This window comes from Dromaius novaehollandiae, chromosome 10 (genome assembly GCF_036370855.1).
Source record: "Dromaius novaehollandiae isolate bDroNov1 chromosome 10, bDroNov1.hap1, whole genome shotgun sequence".
Classification (NCBI taxonomy): Eukaryota; Metazoa; Chordata; class Aves; order Casuariiformes; family Dromaiidae; genus Dromaius; species Dromaius novaehollandiae.
The window spans coordinates 19,592,450-19,610,607 of record NC_088107.1 but is presented as its reverse complement, the minus strand read 5'-3'; the positions used below and the strand labels follow the sequence as shown (position 1 = coordinate 19,610,607).

General features: G+C 42.5%; 1 protein-coding gene across 4 annotated transcripts in view; it reads left to right on the top strand.

Annotated features, from left to right (window-relative positions):
* RORA (RAR related orphan receptor A) overlaps positions 1 to 18,158 on the top strand; it is a 396,655-nt gene that overhangs the window by 346,170 nt on the left and 32,327 nt on the right. The window lies entirely within an intron of this gene.

Here is an 18,158-nt window from a genome sequence, read left to right as displayed (position 1 = left end):
GAATTGCATGCGTGTTTTTTAGTCTTTGGTTTTGGAGTATTATCTCCCAGGAGATTTCTGCTCTGACTTTCATGTGGAAGAGCCGTGCTACGGGGAGAAGCCCCTGTTTTGCTGACTGCGCTCTCCAAAGCGGTGCTCAGTGTCAGAAGTGCTGCATTGAGGTGTGCTTTTAGCTTTCAAAACTGAGCCCCTATCGAATCCCGCTGCTCGACTTGAGCTGGGAGAACCTGCGAGTGTGGGACACTGCCTTCCCCAACTACATCAGAAGTCCAGAAAACTTGAGCAGGGACCTTGGCGTGCTAATAACTTGGTCGTTGATGACTGAGAAGAATGACAATGACAGTGGGAAGGAAGATGAGAAAAGTATTTTTCTTATGTAAGAGATTGCTACAGAAGAGAGCAAAGCATCGTCTTTCACACCTGCTGTTCGTTTGTTATGCACTGATTGCATCTCTCCCCCTGAGCTGCCTTTGACCCGCTAAAACAACCAAGACCCCAAAAGCAGTTTTTGCTGTCTTTGTGACTGAACCCCGTGTCCCCATACCCACCCCGCCACACACACGCACTTTTCTTTTCTGCTTTTTTATCTTCTGGTTGGAGCAGGAGGCCTTGCTGGGAGGGTGACAGGGTGTTGGAGATGGTCCCCAATGCCATAGACTTCTGTTGAGAAAAAGAGCCCTGGCGTGTGTCAGCTGCAGCCACAATCCCTATTCAAACCCAGTCATCTCAGAAGCCTCTGAAGTGTTTTGTTTCTTTATATTCATTTTTTGTCCAGGCCTTGCTCAAAGGCTCAAGATTTGGACATAAATCAGTTTGATTTTTTTTCCTCCTCCACTGAATGCAGATTGTGACAGAACAGCACAGCCACTTTGTGCAGTAGGAACCTAACAAAAACCAGATTTTATTCTCGTCGCTAATTCCTTTGAAGGAGGCAGTGTTAGCAATTATGAAATAGGCTAGACATTGGTAAGGACTTACAAAATAATTATAGGCTTCCTGAAGGAGTACAGTATGAGTAATTGCAGGTTTAAAAATGTTATTACGAACAGTAGTTTATACCGAAACTTCATCCTGCTCTTTGAAACCAGTATGCATAACTCTCCCCATGCCACGGCGAATGCCTGTCATTCTCCGCAGAGGAATGTAGCCTGCCTTTATTGTGCAGCAGCAGTTCTGTGGCACATTATTTAAATTAGCATATAATAGAAACGTAATTGCCCACTAGGGCCCAAAGCTTTAGCTGGTGTAGATCAATGTGCTTCCGCTGAAGCCAGTGTGGCAATGTTGATTTTCACCCCTTGAGGATCTGGCTCAGCTGACTGTTTCTGTTCCCGGCATTGTCAAAGGCGAGAGTGTGTTTAGGCTCTGAAACCGTGGCGTTGTCAGCGATAGCCAGCTCCATTCACGGGCGAGGGAAGAGAACTAAAGCAGCAAAACTGTTATTTTTATCTGAGGATTTCAATTTACACTGTCAATTATTCATATTGAGTGATCTGGTGCAACAGGGAAATCATGAGCGTGGGGTCATCTTGCTGTGGTTTTAATTTCCTACGTCTGTAGTTATCTAATCCTCTCAGTGTGAGCAAGCACGATTAGTATTTATTTCTATTCTGTGTGCCAGTGCCCTGGGCCAGGTTCTGCGCTAAATCCAAAGTGACTCTACTACTTAATTGGCATTAACTTATGCTGCAATAATATAAATAAAAGCTTATACTTTCTGTGCAGAGCACCCACACCCCTCAAACATGTATTTCTTCTACATGGATTCTGCCCAGATGTTAAGGCTTGTCATATATCGGTTTTTATTTTGATTTGTTTTGGAACTCTTTATGACAATGTTTTCTGAATGATACTTGGAGAAACAAGGATTCGGGAAGAAACTGTGCTCGTTATCCGTTGAGACACTACCAGTTCCAGCTGTCCAACTACTTGTTAAGTTGCGCAAGTAAGAACAGCAGCCACCTCTCTCTGGAGAGTCAAGTACCAAAATGAGCAATAATTCTTCACTTTGTCAAATGGCTTTTACAATCGCTTGGAGTGCTTGGTTAGAGAAGCTTGTTTTCCTTGCGAATGCTCCATTCAGGAACAGAGAAACTTCAGGCCTGAACTGAGCCAGCAATCCCTCTCTGTTAAGTTTGTTTCCTTTAGGTTCGCCCGCGTGGCTCCCGGGAGCCCTGGGGCTGGCTCCCCCGCTGACTGCCGGTCCTGCTCGTCCCGGTAGCTTTGGGTAACCACGGTTCTGCTGCAAGCTTTCTGTTGGGAGTAGGAGTGTGGAAGCTCTTGTTGAACAGTTTGGTCCTTTATCAAGGACAGTATGGAAATGGGCAGGGTATAAGCCTTTTAAAATAGCACTCTGTTAGAAAAGTAAGGATTTTAAGTTGTCTGGTGTTTGTTCTTGTCTGTCTTCTGGTGTATTTAGAACATGAGCATGAAAAGCAAGGTCAACAAGAGCAATGGGCAAAGACTGTGTTGAAACGGTTGAGAGCTTCTCTTCCTCATTTTAAGTAAATTATTGTGTGGCTTCATTCACCTCTGGTTACAAAGTTGTTTTCTTGTCCTGACAGAGTGAAGCTTAGCTCACTAAATGCTTTTGATTATTTTTGGATAAAAATTGTTACAATAATACCAGTACTATTTCTATTATTTTCTTGTCAAGTGTCCTTGATTTTAGGAAACACAGATCAAATGCATTCAGTACTTGCCTGTTTCTACCTTTTTGTGTCATTTAGCCTTTAGAGTCTAGCGTTAACTACATGAAGCAAGTTTGTTTTTTCTTTTTTTTTAATCTGTCTGATGCATTTAGCAACAGTTGACTCATAATCATTTTATTCTGTAATTTCTTATTTATACTCATGAAGCTTATATTCTACCCAGTGCATTTATTCTACCCAGTTCTGCAGGGTATAGGATTATCTTCTCTTTATTTGTGCTTTCAGACTTCTTTAAAAAAGACTGCCAATATTCTCTGTTCAGTTTTGTTAGGTGGCCATTTGTGTGGTTTTTATAAAAGAAGGTGATAAAGTATTAACACATTCATATTGATGTTGGCTGTAAGTAAGCCTATCTTAAAGTTGCTTTGTTTGCAGTACTAGGTTTTCACCCTTTTCTTTTCTTTTTTTTTTTTTTTTTTTTTTTTTTTTTTTTTTGACCAAAACTGTGGAAACGTATTTAACACGTGGCCAGGAGACTTCACAGAGTGTGAAACATCACATGTTGAGATGAGAATGCTGTTTTAGAGCCTTGTGCCTGAGAACAATATTGTGTTATCTGCGTTGTAAAGATAACAACAAACTTTGTAACTTTAAACTCTGATGGCCAACTGGCACAACACTACACACGAATGCTTTTATTTTCCTTAGGTGCAAAATCGTATTAGATAATTCATGATGCAGTGTGCTGCTTTTCTAGGTGAGCCTCTGATGACATACCAGGTTTTCTTAGCCGTGTAGGTTAGATGACAAGCTGAAGGACCTTTGAAGGCAGCAAACCATAGCAGTGGGTAAGCCGCAGCAGATCCCCTGAGACCTCCTTGCCTGCATCCTTTCCTCCACGCTGAGGTCGGAGTAGGGGAGCTATTACGCTTCGTGCTTCTTGCCTTTCTGTTAGGAAGAAGCAGGATTGCAGAGATAGTGGGCGAAGGCACTGGAGCATTCATGGCAATAATTTCTAAGAGTTGGAGATAAATAGGCAGGCAAAGTTGAAGACTTATCTGGGTGGGGATATTAGCATTTTGAATACTCTTTGCACAGATGCAGTTATCACTTAATTGACTTTACCTTAGGGAACACTAGAAAATCTCTTCACAGCCATAAAGGAAAAACTTTTGCACTTGGTCCATAATGGCTCTGTTCCGCTCTAAAAGAAAGCGAGGTTATTATCCTAATGGTGTCACACCGGAGGAGGAGCTGGAAGCCTGCTGCCGATCTGCCACTGCACAAGTTCGGAGGGGAGCACCAGCATCTTTTTCTCCCTCTGTATGTGTTCCCGTGATTAACATCATCAGCGTGAACCACAGCTGCCACCTCACTTCTCTCCTGACGCAAGGGAAGGAGCTGCCATATCGATGAGGGAGTGGGGCCTGCTGCCGGCTGCTCCTGCCTGCTGCCGGCTGCCGCCGCGGCGAGGGGCAGGCCGGGCGAGGGGCAGGCCGGGCGAGGGGCAGGCCGGGCGAGGGGCGGTGGGCTGCGCGGCTGCCCTCACAGCACGAGGCCCGCGGCGGCGCCGGCAAGACGGCGGCGCGGCAGCGGGCTGCGGCCTGGCCCGCTCGCTCCCCGCCCTCTGAGCGCCTGCGCTCGCGTCGTCCTTTCCATGGTATTTTGAAGCCGGCGGGGAATTCTGCATTCAGGGCTGCAGCAATTTGTGATACAAATTGGCTTGTAATTGCCGGCTCCCCTGAGAGGCAGCGTGACGTGCAGCGTGCCCGTTCCCCGCTGCACGCGCGGCTGGCGCCGGCTCGCGCTGGCCCCTCGGCGGCCGGTGCCGGCGGGAAAGGCAGGGCTAGCTGGTGGGAGAGAGGGCAGGGACGGACGGACGGACGGAGCCAGCTTCGGTCCTGTCACGATCCACGTGTCACCTGGGGAAGCAGCGGAGCAGTACAGGAACTAGTGGAGGACCAATTTGTTCATTTTTTTCTAAACTTAGTTTTCAGTTTTACATCAGTCAGAAACAAAGAGGGTCATTCCATGTTTTAAAGGATTTTTGTGTGGAAAGGGTCGACGGTAATTGTGTAATATTGCCGCAGTTAGACCTTTCCACTTGCCTAGTTCTGAGCAGAGCAGTCTTGCCTCTTGCAAGCGCTATGGTGCACGTGAGACGAGGGAGAGGCAGCTCTCATGAGACCATTGCTACCTCAGGATGGTGGTTTGGGGTCTGGGCACCTTTGCTTTCCCGCCCTACTGGTCTGCTACGGACGATCACTGCTTCCAGGGTTGCACGGCTGATGTCATTGAAAGCCTCGATTCAGTGGGGTCTGTTCCTGCAGGGTAGGTACTTTGAGTTTTTTTAGTCATTATTTTTAAATTTGCTATCTAAGCATGTTAGGGTTTTATTGGTATTATTCCTTCGACAGTAATATTGGTTACTCCAGGCGTTGTTTGAAAGCTTAGTTTTTTGCATTTGTCAAAGTGAGATTTGGCTTAAAGGAAAATCATTAAAGGGAAAAGAATTAGTAAATCAAACCATTCCCTTCCCTTGTCTAACCTCTAGTTTTTCCAACCTCAAATAAGTACATGAAAGGGGTTTAACAACTTTAAATTGGATTGTGGAATGTCAGATGACTCTAATAGCCTTTGTACACAAATAACAACAGCAGAGCTGATTATTATTTCTGGGCTCTGGGATGCACTTATGTAATCATTAATCTTGGCACTTCTTTATCTCCTGCAGATTAGGAGGCCACTGTCATTTTGAAGACTGCCATTAAGTAGACTTTTGTTAGTGTTTAAATATGTGAAGCTTAACTTTAAGCTTCCTTAGTGTACGTAATGCAGGTATCCTGTGTGAAGAGTATAGCAATACAGCTGTTAGAGTAAGTTTCAGTCACATATCTGCTGCCATAGAGTATGGCCTTAGACATGTTTTTATGTAAAGTATTTGTTAAACAGCATCTAAAAATACTTTGGAAGCTTTTTAAGTGTAAACCTTGATGTGTCTATTTGAAACAGCAAGCAAACTTGCTTGATCTGCTACCTTTCAGTTGGCTTTATCTTTGAGAGGCACGAAATTAAATGCTGTGAAATGAATAGGCAAAAGAAAGAGTTTTAATGGAGGTCGTAACACCTAATCTAATTATGACAAAGGAGGATCTTTCACTAGACCTTTTTTTCTTCAGAAGCCTGTGATTTTGTAAAACATTTTTGTGAGAGCTACGTTTTTCCATGCATGATCTTTGTCAGAAAATGAAGATGGTTTTCAAACACTGAGCAAGGCATATACAGACATTATGAGGATACGAAGAACTACAGGAACAGAGCTGAGGTCAAGGATATGGCATGAGAATGGTTGTTGGCAAACAGCACTGTAGTTGCATGGTTTGAAGAAAGCGTTGAGAAATAAGCCTTATCTCTGGAAGGAAAATAACATGTTTTTGAGAGTGCTCAGTAGACAGATGGTGGTTTTATTTTGTTGTAAGCCACAGCCTATAAAATTTCCATCTCTGCTGATATCACTGGGTACGTTGACCATGCGGTTGCATTTTTTGTGGACAGGTCGTAGTGTCTGGCCCCTATGCACTTCTGCAGAAGACGACATGCGGGTGGGAAGAGTGTGGGGCTGCACAGGGCAGGCACCTTCCCTTGCAGCAGCCTCCCCGCTTGCCATGGTGTGCGGCCCTCCCGGGCCCCTGCTGAACAGGATGAAGGACCATCGTGTAACCTTACGCAAGCCAGTAAAGCACTGCTGGCCTAAAAAACAGTCATAATACCATGAAACTGGTGTGACGCAGCGACTGGTTATGCAAAGGGTAGGGGGAGGTTCTCGGTTTAAGGTGCAATGGAAGTGCCATGGAAAGCTCAGTCTAGATGGCATATGCTGGTACGAGAGCGAGGGGTGGGTAAAAGAAATTAGTACCAAGAAGCACGCGAGGCAACACTTAGTGCGGTGTGTTCAGATGCCTGCTTTTACAGACCGTGAGATAGCAGGGGCTGGTTAAAGCACATGCGCCTTCTCCCAGCTCTCCTGTGTCAATGCCCGATGGGAACTGGTGCATGTCTCCTGTTCAAAGAAATATAGTTAGATGTTCAAAGAAGCTGTACGGGTGTAGGAAAGGGTGATGGCAAAGTTAGTGCATCTATTTTCCACTGTCCAGGAGTCTCGTTCTAGGTAGTGCCTGTAGCACTGGTGGGGCCTGCGTCTTGGTCCCACATGCACACACTCCTGGGCAGTATTGCTGCCACTGAGATGGGGCACGGAGCGAAGGGAGCATCTTTCTTAGAGAGGAAAACACAGTGACTCGTCCAGTAGAGATTCAACTTTGTCTGGAGGAGCTGGGTTATGTCCTGTTACTGAGTGAGAGGAGATGTGGTCTGTAATCAAGCTGGTCACAAAAGAAGCTATAAACCCTTGATGATGTCTGCACTTTCTACTATCTGCAATATGTATTAGGAAACATACATCAGCTGTAAAGCACTGATTAGTTTTGGATTTCTGTGAAATTTTCTTCTTTTAAATGGAGAAAGCATAGGTATAATCAATACATTTTGTGCTCCTCCCCCATTCACAGCCTAGATGGGTAGCTGACATTGTATCAGCTGAAGATGTGGCTTCCTCTGAAGCAGGGTCCCTCATTTTCATTGATGCCCTAAGGAGAACTCCCCGAGGAGCTGAGAAAAGGCAGAGCAACGCAGGTACGCTAGGAGCAGTAGCGATGGAAAAGATCACTGGATAGAGGAGTGTCCCTGAGTCAACCAGAAAGACGCGGTACACAAGCTTCAGAAGAAAGCTCTTTGTGAGGTTTGAGGGATTCTGTTTTTGTCTCGAATAGATGTGCTTTTGATAGCCATGTATCACAGAAGGAGTTCTCAGAATCAGAATTTGGTTTGCAGAATAAATTCTCAGTATTGCCTGCCCTGAGGAACCAGCAAGAGGGTGTTGGAGGGAGTTAAAAAAGAGCAGGAGGAGCTGAAAGGTTTCTCACTGTTCAGAGTTCTGAAGTTGTTTTTGGTTGTTGTTGTTCATCTCTTAGATGAATCACCTGAAAATGAAAATTTAAACTAGACATCTAGAGCGTACCTTTGTGAGAAACTACTGATTCCACTTGGCATACAGCATCAAAGGAAGCTTTTTTTAATGACATCAAGTTCATGTACAGCCAAAAAGCAAAAGAAAATATTTAAAAAATGCAGATGTAGTCACTTCAGGATGAAGAAGTTTCTAGTCTGAGTGAAACAGTTTTTCTGCTAATTTTTCTTCCAGAAGTGAATGCAGTTATTGAGCGGTTTTTCTTCAAAGTGTAAGCTCTCTTGTAAGGAAGTGGCTTCTGCACCAGCCATTTTGTCTGACTTTTACCTTAATCATACCAAATACCATTTCTCAATACATACAGTGATACATCCTGCTATTTCTGCACAGGCTAAACCCCTATTAAAATTTCTGCAGTCTGGCAAAACTGCAAGACAAAGCTGAATCACGACAAAACACTTTGTTTAAAAAGACGCTGTCACCTTATGGGGTTGCCTTCTGCTTTGCTTTATCTGCTGGATTCTCTCCATATTCCTTTCTTCATCTGATTGTTGCCGTCTCTGGGGAAATTACTGTTACACTGGAACATGACTTGGCCAAATTTATGCACTTTGTGATAGAGAAAATATGGAAGTGATGGCTTGCTAATCAGCCTCAGCCTTTCAAACAGCATTATGCAGGAGCTCTGAGCTGTTGATCCGAGAGCTGCAGGCGTGTGAGGAGAGTGAAGTTGCAGCATTATCCACAGTTAGCTCTCGTTGACCTCATGTCCCTTTAACAATTCAGGAGCCTGTCACCTTGTTAATGAATTTAGTTGAAATTATTAATAATTTTGACACTGTGTTGCAATGTGATTAGCTTTCCCAGGTGCTTTTTAATCAAGTAGCTGTAGGTGTCATTTGATTTGTGTTAGCAGAGATACTAATGAGACCATTGAACTGAGATGTAATTTTGCAAATGGATAGCATGGATGTACATGGCTTCTTTTAACACAGTTACATGACTCAGTTTTGTATTGTTTGAAAGTCTAAGAATCTTTATGTATCCTTTTACTGCTGTTCTAAAAAGCTAGTAAAAGACCTTTCCTTAATCAAACCTAGTGTAATTTAGCTAGCAACTAATTTAATCTCATAATCTTGTATATGGTGTTAACAATGCACCTTTTTAACAGGGACCAAAACAATTGCTTTCAAAGTATTGATAATGTAAGACTGTTTTCCCCCAATGAAAAATAATTAAATTAAAGAGTGTTGTGCTGAGATGTGTTACTTCTAGCTGAGTTGCTGAACTGTTGCTTAAAATTGGTAAGTGTTTGGTAATTTCTTCTTGTTTTCTCACTGCAAGCAAACAAGCAAAAACGTGGAGATACTCTCATGAACAAGTAGTACATTTAATTAAGGAAAAAAAAGCTAATAGGATAGTACTGGAGTTAATAAATGCCAGTCTTCAAAATGCCAGTTCTGACATTCCATAGCAGGAAATTTCATATAAAATGTAGCCTCTATACATTAATCCATGGAAGCAAATGTCAGAGGTAATTTGGATTTTCACTCCAAAAACTCAACATTATTAAAAGACATTCTTTATTAAAATCTGATATGTATTAAGTTTCTCCCAGAGGAATGGGAAGTTAGACAGAAATACAAATACATTTTAAGGTTTTCAGTGCAGGGTGGGGTTTTTTTTTGGGGGGGGAGGACTTTTTTAGTAGGGAGGAGAGAATACAATTATCCAACAAAAATACAATTATCCTACAAGTCCAAATAGTTCTAGCAAATAAATTTACTGTAAATTATGTTCTCATGCAAATTTCTCTTTGTTTTCCTCTCCATTATTAATAAGAAATGAAAGCCCAACATACAAGCACCATGAAATAGAAATCAGCGTAGATTTGCTGTTTCCAGTGCAAGAGAAAAATAAGTTGCAAAAGCTACAAGAAACCCGAGTGTGATTGAGTGTATAAGGGCACTTTGACTGCCTCAAGGTGCACATGCATCTTGGCCTACCAACTCACTCCTTTTTTCTTTTTTTTTCTGTTTTCCTTTTTTGAGGGACACTATGGATTGGTTTGGTCTAGCAGCAGAGCAGCATGGTTTAGATCATATGATGGTAGAACTGTGCTTGTGTCCCTGCTGCATATGGTCCTCTTCACCGAAGCCCAAGGTTGGTGGTTATCTGTAGGAAGAAATTAGGGATGACAAAAATCTCATGCACTCTAGGATCCTGTAAAATCACACAGCGCGGGCTGCCCGAGGCACGAGCCTGCTGCTTGCTGAATACACGGTGTAGCGAAGCGAAACAGAAAAAGCAGTCAGGGTGGCCGGCTGCTGTGGTAACAGCATAAACCTAGGCTTCTTCTAAAATTTGTCCTTTGTGTCTTTCTGTCAAGAGCTGTATTTTGTAGCTATGTAATTAAACCTGTAAGATTTGTTTCCAGAAGTGAAAGGGTGAAGCCGTAAGCAGATGGCCGAGCTCAGCCAGCCAGCCCTCCTCGGGTGCAGCTTGGCGGCGGCTTGGTCCGGGCGATGCAAGCCGCTTGAGGAGCGCGGAGGAGCAGGGGTGCTTCGGGGTGTACGCGCTGTCGTTAGGTCGAAGGTACGAGCTAGTTTCTTGGGTCACAGGACCAAAGTGCGAGACTTAGCCGTAAGTACCAGTCACCTAAGATAGCCATAGAGAGGTAGAGATAAAGAACGATTATCCTGATTACATAGATGGAGAAAATGAGACACACGCTAGTGTCCGTGTTCCCATAGCAAATGAGCACTCAAGTGAGGATTGTAGGATCTATTTTTTGACATGCAGTGCAAAGCTTTGATTAAACGCTGTTATATTTCTTTAAGGAGAATCACATCATTCAACATCAGTGTGTTTTCTTTTGTTGTGAAAACCTGTTTTACTGAGTTGCTTTATTTAACAGGAATTAAATTTAGCCTAGTCTTTAAATTAATGATAGTCCAGATTGGGTTCATCATAGCCAATGCACCTAATGTTAATCTTCAGTCAAAGAACAAGAGGGGAATAAAGTGGTTAAATGTTTGATTCACAAGCAGCTGAGGCAGAGAGAAAGAAACTCAGCTCTGTTTAATGTGAGAAGTCGCAATATTATGGGATGAAACTGGTGTTCTATTAAATTTGGAAGTCTTTTATCACCATATTGAAATAATCATAACAGTCTTAAAATGCTTTGGTTTTAAAATGCAGAGGACATTGCATAGAAACACTTCTTCCTCCATTCTTTTTCTGTTCTTGCTCTTTGCTGTTAATTTTGGTTAATATATATTGTTACGGTTCACAGTGATGTTTGTATCGTGTGTTGTGACTGGTGAATAAAACTTTTCCCCTGCTGTACGGAGATGGAATTTATAATCAAAGTTGGCGCTTAGGTTTTCCACGATATTGTCTTGTTCTCAAAGGAGTTAATATTATTATCTCTCTTGCTACGCTGTACATCTTTTAGTGTATATTTCGACTATCCAAATTATCTGTTCTCAATTTAAGTTCATTAAAGCAACAGCAAAGCTGGAGCTTTCAGAACTCCCTAGCTTTGCCGAACTGGGCACTTTGTTGTTGTGCGCCTTCTGAAGTAACGAGAGATTTGCCAAAGAAATAGCTTTCTGTGCTCTTGGACAAGAGAGCATGTCTGGATGTGGCCGTCCTGTTTATTTTCAGCCTGGACTTGTAGTTCAGTTGTTTGATACTGTATTTTGGTCTGTGGTATGGTTTCGTAATGTGACCATAGTCCCAAGCTGGAATTGTCTTTGCCTGTCATTCCTGCAGCAAGGCAGAGCATCTGGTTTACAACTGCTAGTTAGAGTGCTGCTCTTCTTTCCTCAAAGTACAAGAAAAAAAAGTCCTTCTGTTGCTTGGTGATGTTGAGATACCAAATGGCATTGCTGGGTCAAAAAAGAAGGAGATGGACTATATCTGGACAGATAAAGGCAAGACAGTGGAGAGATACAGAACCATAATGTAGAAGCAAAATAAAAATCACTTGGAATTGCACGCTTGAGAGGGAGGGAGGAAACATAATAAAAATTACATCAGTTTTTAGCTTCTTTATGCTCCTAAACAATTGCAGAAGTTGTAGATTGTTTGTATTGGAATTTCTTTCTGTTTTAATTTTTCTTTGTAAGATTTAAGAATATTATAATGTTTTATTAAAGCTTTTCAGCAACTTTTCATTTGAATATAACATTAAAAAATATCCACAGAGCCCTCACCACAACAACTTATTTCACAAATAGTTGTGTATATTAGAGAATCCAAAACATTTTCCATATAGTCATCTTTCATTACGACTTCAAATGTCTTTGTTGGAGCAAGTGCTTAATGTAATAGCAAAGTTTATATTCTTTAAATTAAAATTTGTGTAAATAAAATTCTCTGGTTGAAAGCAGAGCAATAAACAGAAACATCAGTGATCCTGGCATGAGAATATGAGCTCCTATAGCACTGTTTCCTTTGACATGCCCAAATCAATGCCAGAGGTTGGCAGGATTTAGTTTTATTTCTAAAAGTTAGTTTTGCAAGCCCCACAAGAGCTCAGGTCGTTGTTCCGTACTGTTTATCATGCATCTAATTCAGTAGTTGTTAAGTTGAACGCTTTCGCGATACACGCTAGTGATGCACACGATCCTGGGGCCTAGGAAGAGGGACCCTGCTGTGTTCAGGCCCAAAGATCCAGTCCTGGCATTGCAGCATTTCTACCCGGTGTGTCTGAGGTGTTGTTCATACCTTAGTTTTAATTAATACTTTGTTGGCCATGTTTGTTTCTACTCCACCCATCGCACCCACGGACTTCAAAGGATTTGTACCAGCATAACCTTAGTATTTATTTTATTTTATTATTAGTGTGATTTCCTAAGGAAACAAGGCTTGGAGAGGTTGTTTGTGTTTGTCTGGTTTTGTGCCCATCATCCCAATCCTCTTTATTTCCAAAGCAGTTTTTGAATGCATTGGTCAGTTCCAGCCAAGCTCGAGAGCATTAGCAATGTCAGAGATGTGTTCCTACAATTTCCATGAAAACTGAAAAAAGATACTCAGAAAGATACCCAACTCATATTCCACTGAAGGTGAGTGCAGCTGTATATACGAGACTCTATAAAGGAGACAAAGATGCCACAAATGTCCCAACTGCTGGGAAAGACCCTAGGAAATCCAACCATGAGACACAAATGTGTAGAGTACCAGGCTTTGTCAGGCCTTCTCAGGAGCTTGTTACTAGCTGTACCGCTGCATGAGCCACCAGGCCTGCTCAGGGCCCGGACGCCGTTCTGCTGGGGCCATACGTAGGATAAAAGAGTCTTTCGCCCAAGGAGCCTATAGCTAAATGGAGCTTGTCTCGATCAGCTCCTGCTCAAAACAGTTACTGTGTGCTCTAAAAATGCCTGAGACTTCTAACAGCCAGATGTCATCCTTAGAAGTACATGGGGTTTAACTATTTTAATATATACGAGTGGACAGATGGTCACTTAACATAGCATGGTAATGGAGTGGGTAGAGCGGTGCTGCCACTAGCTTTTAGTTTTGTGAAATTGCAGCGTTTGGAAGCTGCAGGTGTTTGGAAGCAAGTAATTTGCAGCCAGCTCAAATTACTTAGGGTACATGACAGAGCAAATTATTTAGGTAATGAAGCTGAAAATGCAGGAAGATTAGAATACTATATAGTAAAATCATTCCTTGTTAATTCAGTTTGTGATCAGATATTATGTTGCTTTAAATACCACATTACATGCAATACCCTTGTTTGAGTCAATGAATATGTATGACTATGTCAGTGAATATGTATGCCTCCTAATTTAATCAATATACTTACAAACAGCAGTAGCGATGATGTCTGGCACAAATTGCATCCCCTCAGAAGCAGGTTAGCTCAATTTGTGTGCGGATTGTATTTAGCTCAAAGCCCTTCTGCATTAGCTGCCAAGTACTCTGTGCCATGTGAAGTGGAGGGCGGGTAGGTCAGCTCCAGGGAACTGAATTTAAGCATTTCTTGGAGTGGAAAAAGGGATGAGTTCTTTGGGCAGTACCCTGGGACGCGAGAGGTCCAAGTTCCTGTCCTGACTGCAGAACGGGTTGCAGATCTGCCTTGGGGAAACTCTCCAGTTCAGCTAGCAATTTTGGATACGCTGCTTTCCCCCAAAATCAAACGGATCAGGACAGGACGCTTGGTGGCCATATATGTTTTAAGAAATAGAGACCAGTCTGGCACACTCATTAGTATATGCTTACGTCCACCTTTATGGCGTGAAAAAGGAGCGTGCCTAGCCGGAATTGCTTGCTGTTGGTGCCTGGGCGCCAGCGGGTGGGCGCTGCGGGGGGAGCGCCGCGGAAACGTGCTCGCCTGAGCCCCGCGGGCCGGCATGTCACGCGGGAGTGGAAGAGCACTTCCTGCACGCGCCGGCTCTTTCCACAGAAAGCTGACTTTTGAATTCAGAAGTGGTAACAGGCAGTAGGATTCACCTAGCTTTCGCCTTGTACAAGTTAGGTTTGTAATTTAGGTATCGTTACGGTCCTCCTCTGGTCACTGAAGGGGAGGCGTCTGCTCCCAGGGATGCATCTCACTTGTCTCTGGATGAGCTGGAACGTGCTCTGGAAGTGCTCGTCCATCTGCCTTCCTCCCTCCTCCTGTCGCTCGAGAAGCAGACAGGACAATTAACTTCAACTAATTACCCAACTTTCGGATAGCTAAAGTTAGCGGGGTGAGTCTCATCTAAAGCACAGGAGCGGGACCGATTTTTGCTTCCGTTGAAGAACCTGTCCCAGGATATCAAAGCTTTGAGGTTTCATACCTGTTGCAGATTAGAAAAAAATAACATGATATGCGTGAACTTATGTTTTTAGAATAACAATGTGAAAACATGAGGGGGAATGGGAAAATATTTATTTATTTTTAACCCAAGACGCATTATTTCCTTAGAAATTAACATTTCACTCAGATAAATTAATGGGGAGGAAAAAATTTTCTCTTTGGGAAATCCTTTTTTCTTTTGAAAAATGTTTTCATCAGGGTGCACTGATAATATGCTTTTTAGTGTTGAAGCTCAATGGATTTCTACTTAAATGTAAAAATTGGGGATAAAGATGGCCCCTTGCTTTACCTGACTGTACTGGGCCTTGTCCTGGTGGGAATCTCTGCCCAGGGAAGTAGAACTGGAGAAGGGAATGATTATAGTGAGCTTGTACGGAGCCTTTTCTTGCAGATACAGAATTAGATTACTTTCTTCCTCTACCACTCAAACCAGACAAGGAATAAAACAGCATTTCATGGTGTAGGAATTAATAAAAAGGGAGAGGCTGCCTGGAGGGCTTGGTTTGGGGAGAGACCGTGACAGAGGCGGGCCAGCCCAGTGAAACTGTTCCAGAGCTGGGGAAAGAAGTGAAGCCTGGAGCAGGAGGGAATAAGGGACGACCCTTCTGTTAGGGATGCCAGCAAAAGATGTCGTTTTGTGCTCTTTCTCACTGTCTGGTAGGCAAGTACACTAGGAATTAGGTGGAGACAGTCACGTCATTTAAGCGTACCAGAGCTACTGAAGAAAATGGTCAAATAAAGACACAGTGGATGGAGGGAGAAGGACAGGTCAGTGCACAAAACGCTGTTTTTTGTGTGGCATACATGGGCTCAAGTTCCTGTTCTGTGTGATTTGGAGCAAATCAAAGATTCTGCACTCAATTTGCCTGCTGTAAAATGGGGATAATGCAGTACTAAGGCCCGAAGAAGATACAGTTCTTGAAGACTACGAGACATTCCAGCGCTAGGAAGCACTGCCGGTTAAATCCCCCGTACTGAGAGAGCTCGCTCGGTGCCTGCCTGTCAGCTGCCCTCTGCCGTGGAGGTTAGTCTGCTCGTGTTTGGCATCGGCTCCTAACAGCGTCTGGCCCTTGCTGGTCACTTCTTTCTCACAGGAGCTATTTCTGTAGTGACTTGTTCAGTGCTTGAGGTGGATCTTTGCGCTGGAGCCTGTGTTTGTTGCTCTTGGAGGTTTGTTTGGGCTTTTCTTCCCATCCCTTGCTGCCTTTGGCACAGGATACCCGTAGTAGTATTCTGGAGCACTGTTATTTCAGGGTGTGAACGATTCTCAGGCCTTTAATCTGGAACTACAAGCTACATCTGTCACCTGGGTATCTGTAGCGGTTTCTAAGCAACCACAAGAGTTTATATTTTATTCGATCCATATTTAAGAAATAATTTGTTCATGCATGAACCAGAATCAGCCTAAACACCACCCCAGGAGACAGAAATTGTAAACTGTAATTTAGTCTAATTCTAGTCTAAAGCATGAATTACAGTATTTTGTATAATCTTGGAAAATATACTCTACAAATATATGTAAGCACGGAACAGGTACAATTAATATGAACACGATAGGAAGCTTTAAGTAACTCCGGGAATGTGAGAAACCAAGTTGGAACATATTCTCGACATGTAAAAATATTTCCCACCTGTCTTGTTTGCATAAGAACAAGGTTTTAGCAAGTACATATTTGCATGTCAAAGTTAAAAGTGGGGAAAATATTTTCACCCTTGTAAGAAAAATGCATAATCTTGGTACAGGCAATTTGCATTTAGTAAGTGTAAAGTATCTAAGTCCTTTCATGCCATATGGAAAGCGTATGAACTTGCGACAGCTATTCCCATTTCAGTGAGCTGATCTGCAAAGGCAACCACGTAGAGCAGTAATTGATCTGATGTCTCTCTGTGCATTAATTTATTATACAATTGGTTGTCACAATCCCAAACAATTTATGCTTCTGAGTTTCATCCCACTGTATTGCCTCTCAAAAGTGAAATGTTAAGTATTAAATGCTGTGTGCTAATTGAAACTAAGTGCCTTAAAGATTTATTAAATTCTAGGAAATCTGGAGTTTTAAAATTATACCTAATTTGGTGCCACGACTCGTATATACAATGATCCGCAAATGCTGGCATAGCTAGAGCCTGTTTCTGTGTAGATTCTGTTTTGTTATAACAATAACGCACCCTGGAAAATGCATTTGGGACTAATTATTGCACCTTTTAGACTATTAGTAACCTAGCTCCAGGCCATCACTTTGAAGGGATGTTACGTTCCTCCAGAAACACTCTGCAGATGCCCTGTTGCTTAAGAAACAAGGATTGCATAGACAGGCTTCATGGGTGATTTAACTAATATGCTGAAGATTGTAGATAAACAAGATCCAATTATATCATTCCTATTCATAATAAGGCAGTAATTATCTGTATAAAAGTGAAATGTAAAAAATATATTGCCATGTAGCCGTTCATGAGAGTCTTGTCGAAGGAGTTGGAGTAGACTGGTGATTCACTGTAGCAGAGTAGAAAAATGGTTGTACATTGAAAAGGCATAACTGGGAATTGATGGATCTATTCCTGAATCTGTCTACAAAATTTCTGTATGAATTTGAACTTTAGGTTACACAAGTTTTGAATTTCTGTGAATTTCAATCTGTTCTTCAATTTATTAGTGTAAAGTGGGGCTCATGCTACCGTTTCTGCTCTGAAGCTTTGTTCATATACAAGCGATGTACTTGGATGCTGTAGTAATAATTAATGCATGTAGTACATTAATAAAGAAACATGCATTTTATTTTTCCCTTTTATTATTTCACTTCCTGCTCTATTATATTAAATGGGTTAGCTGAGAGCAAAGTGAAATTAAAACACATTTCGGAGGAGTGCAGGGAAGAACTATTTGTTTCCATAAGTGTCCTAAACTGACCCTTTAATTTCAGCCCATCATTTTGCTGCTGCAGGGAGGTGTGGGATTAAATGTCAAGAATGCAGAGCTCCTCCTGATGGAGCCTGTTGCAAGTGTACTACTACTGTATGCAAACACTTTGAAAACTGCTGATAGGGAGATGTCAGGAAAGCAGCAATATGGTCATTTAGCTGCTGGGTGCTGCCTTCCTCAGCAGCATTTTCGCTGCTGTTAGATTCCTGGGAGCAAATGGGAACTATTGGGGACCGCTCCGTTCGCTGCGTTTGACGTGGTGTGGAGAATGCTTTGAAGTCATATTTTTGTACAGTCGCTTGAAGTTTCATGGTCTTACCGTGTTGGCCTGATCCTGAACTCTGCTGTTGTACAACAGAGAAACAGAGCACACAGTAACATGGGGAGATACCACCAAGGCTACATTAATGCATTATAAGAAGATATTAGATACCATTTTATGTGTTGTCACAGTCTGGGCAGCCATAAACTGGATGAAATAAAGGCTCTCTGAAGCAATTGGGCATCTCGTGAATGGATTTAAGTTCCTCGCAGGAGATTAACTGCACTTCTGATTGTGAATAAATCACAGTAAGAGACCCAGCAGGAGTTGTGCTTATACTCCTGTTTGGAGTAATCTAGTTCAGGATAGGGAAGGAAAATTAATGTAGCCTGAATCAGCTAAGAAAATTGCATAAGAGAAATTGATGAGAAAGTGCATTCTTTGCATTTTTTTGTTATCTATCTCATATGTAGACTATGCGTTTTTGC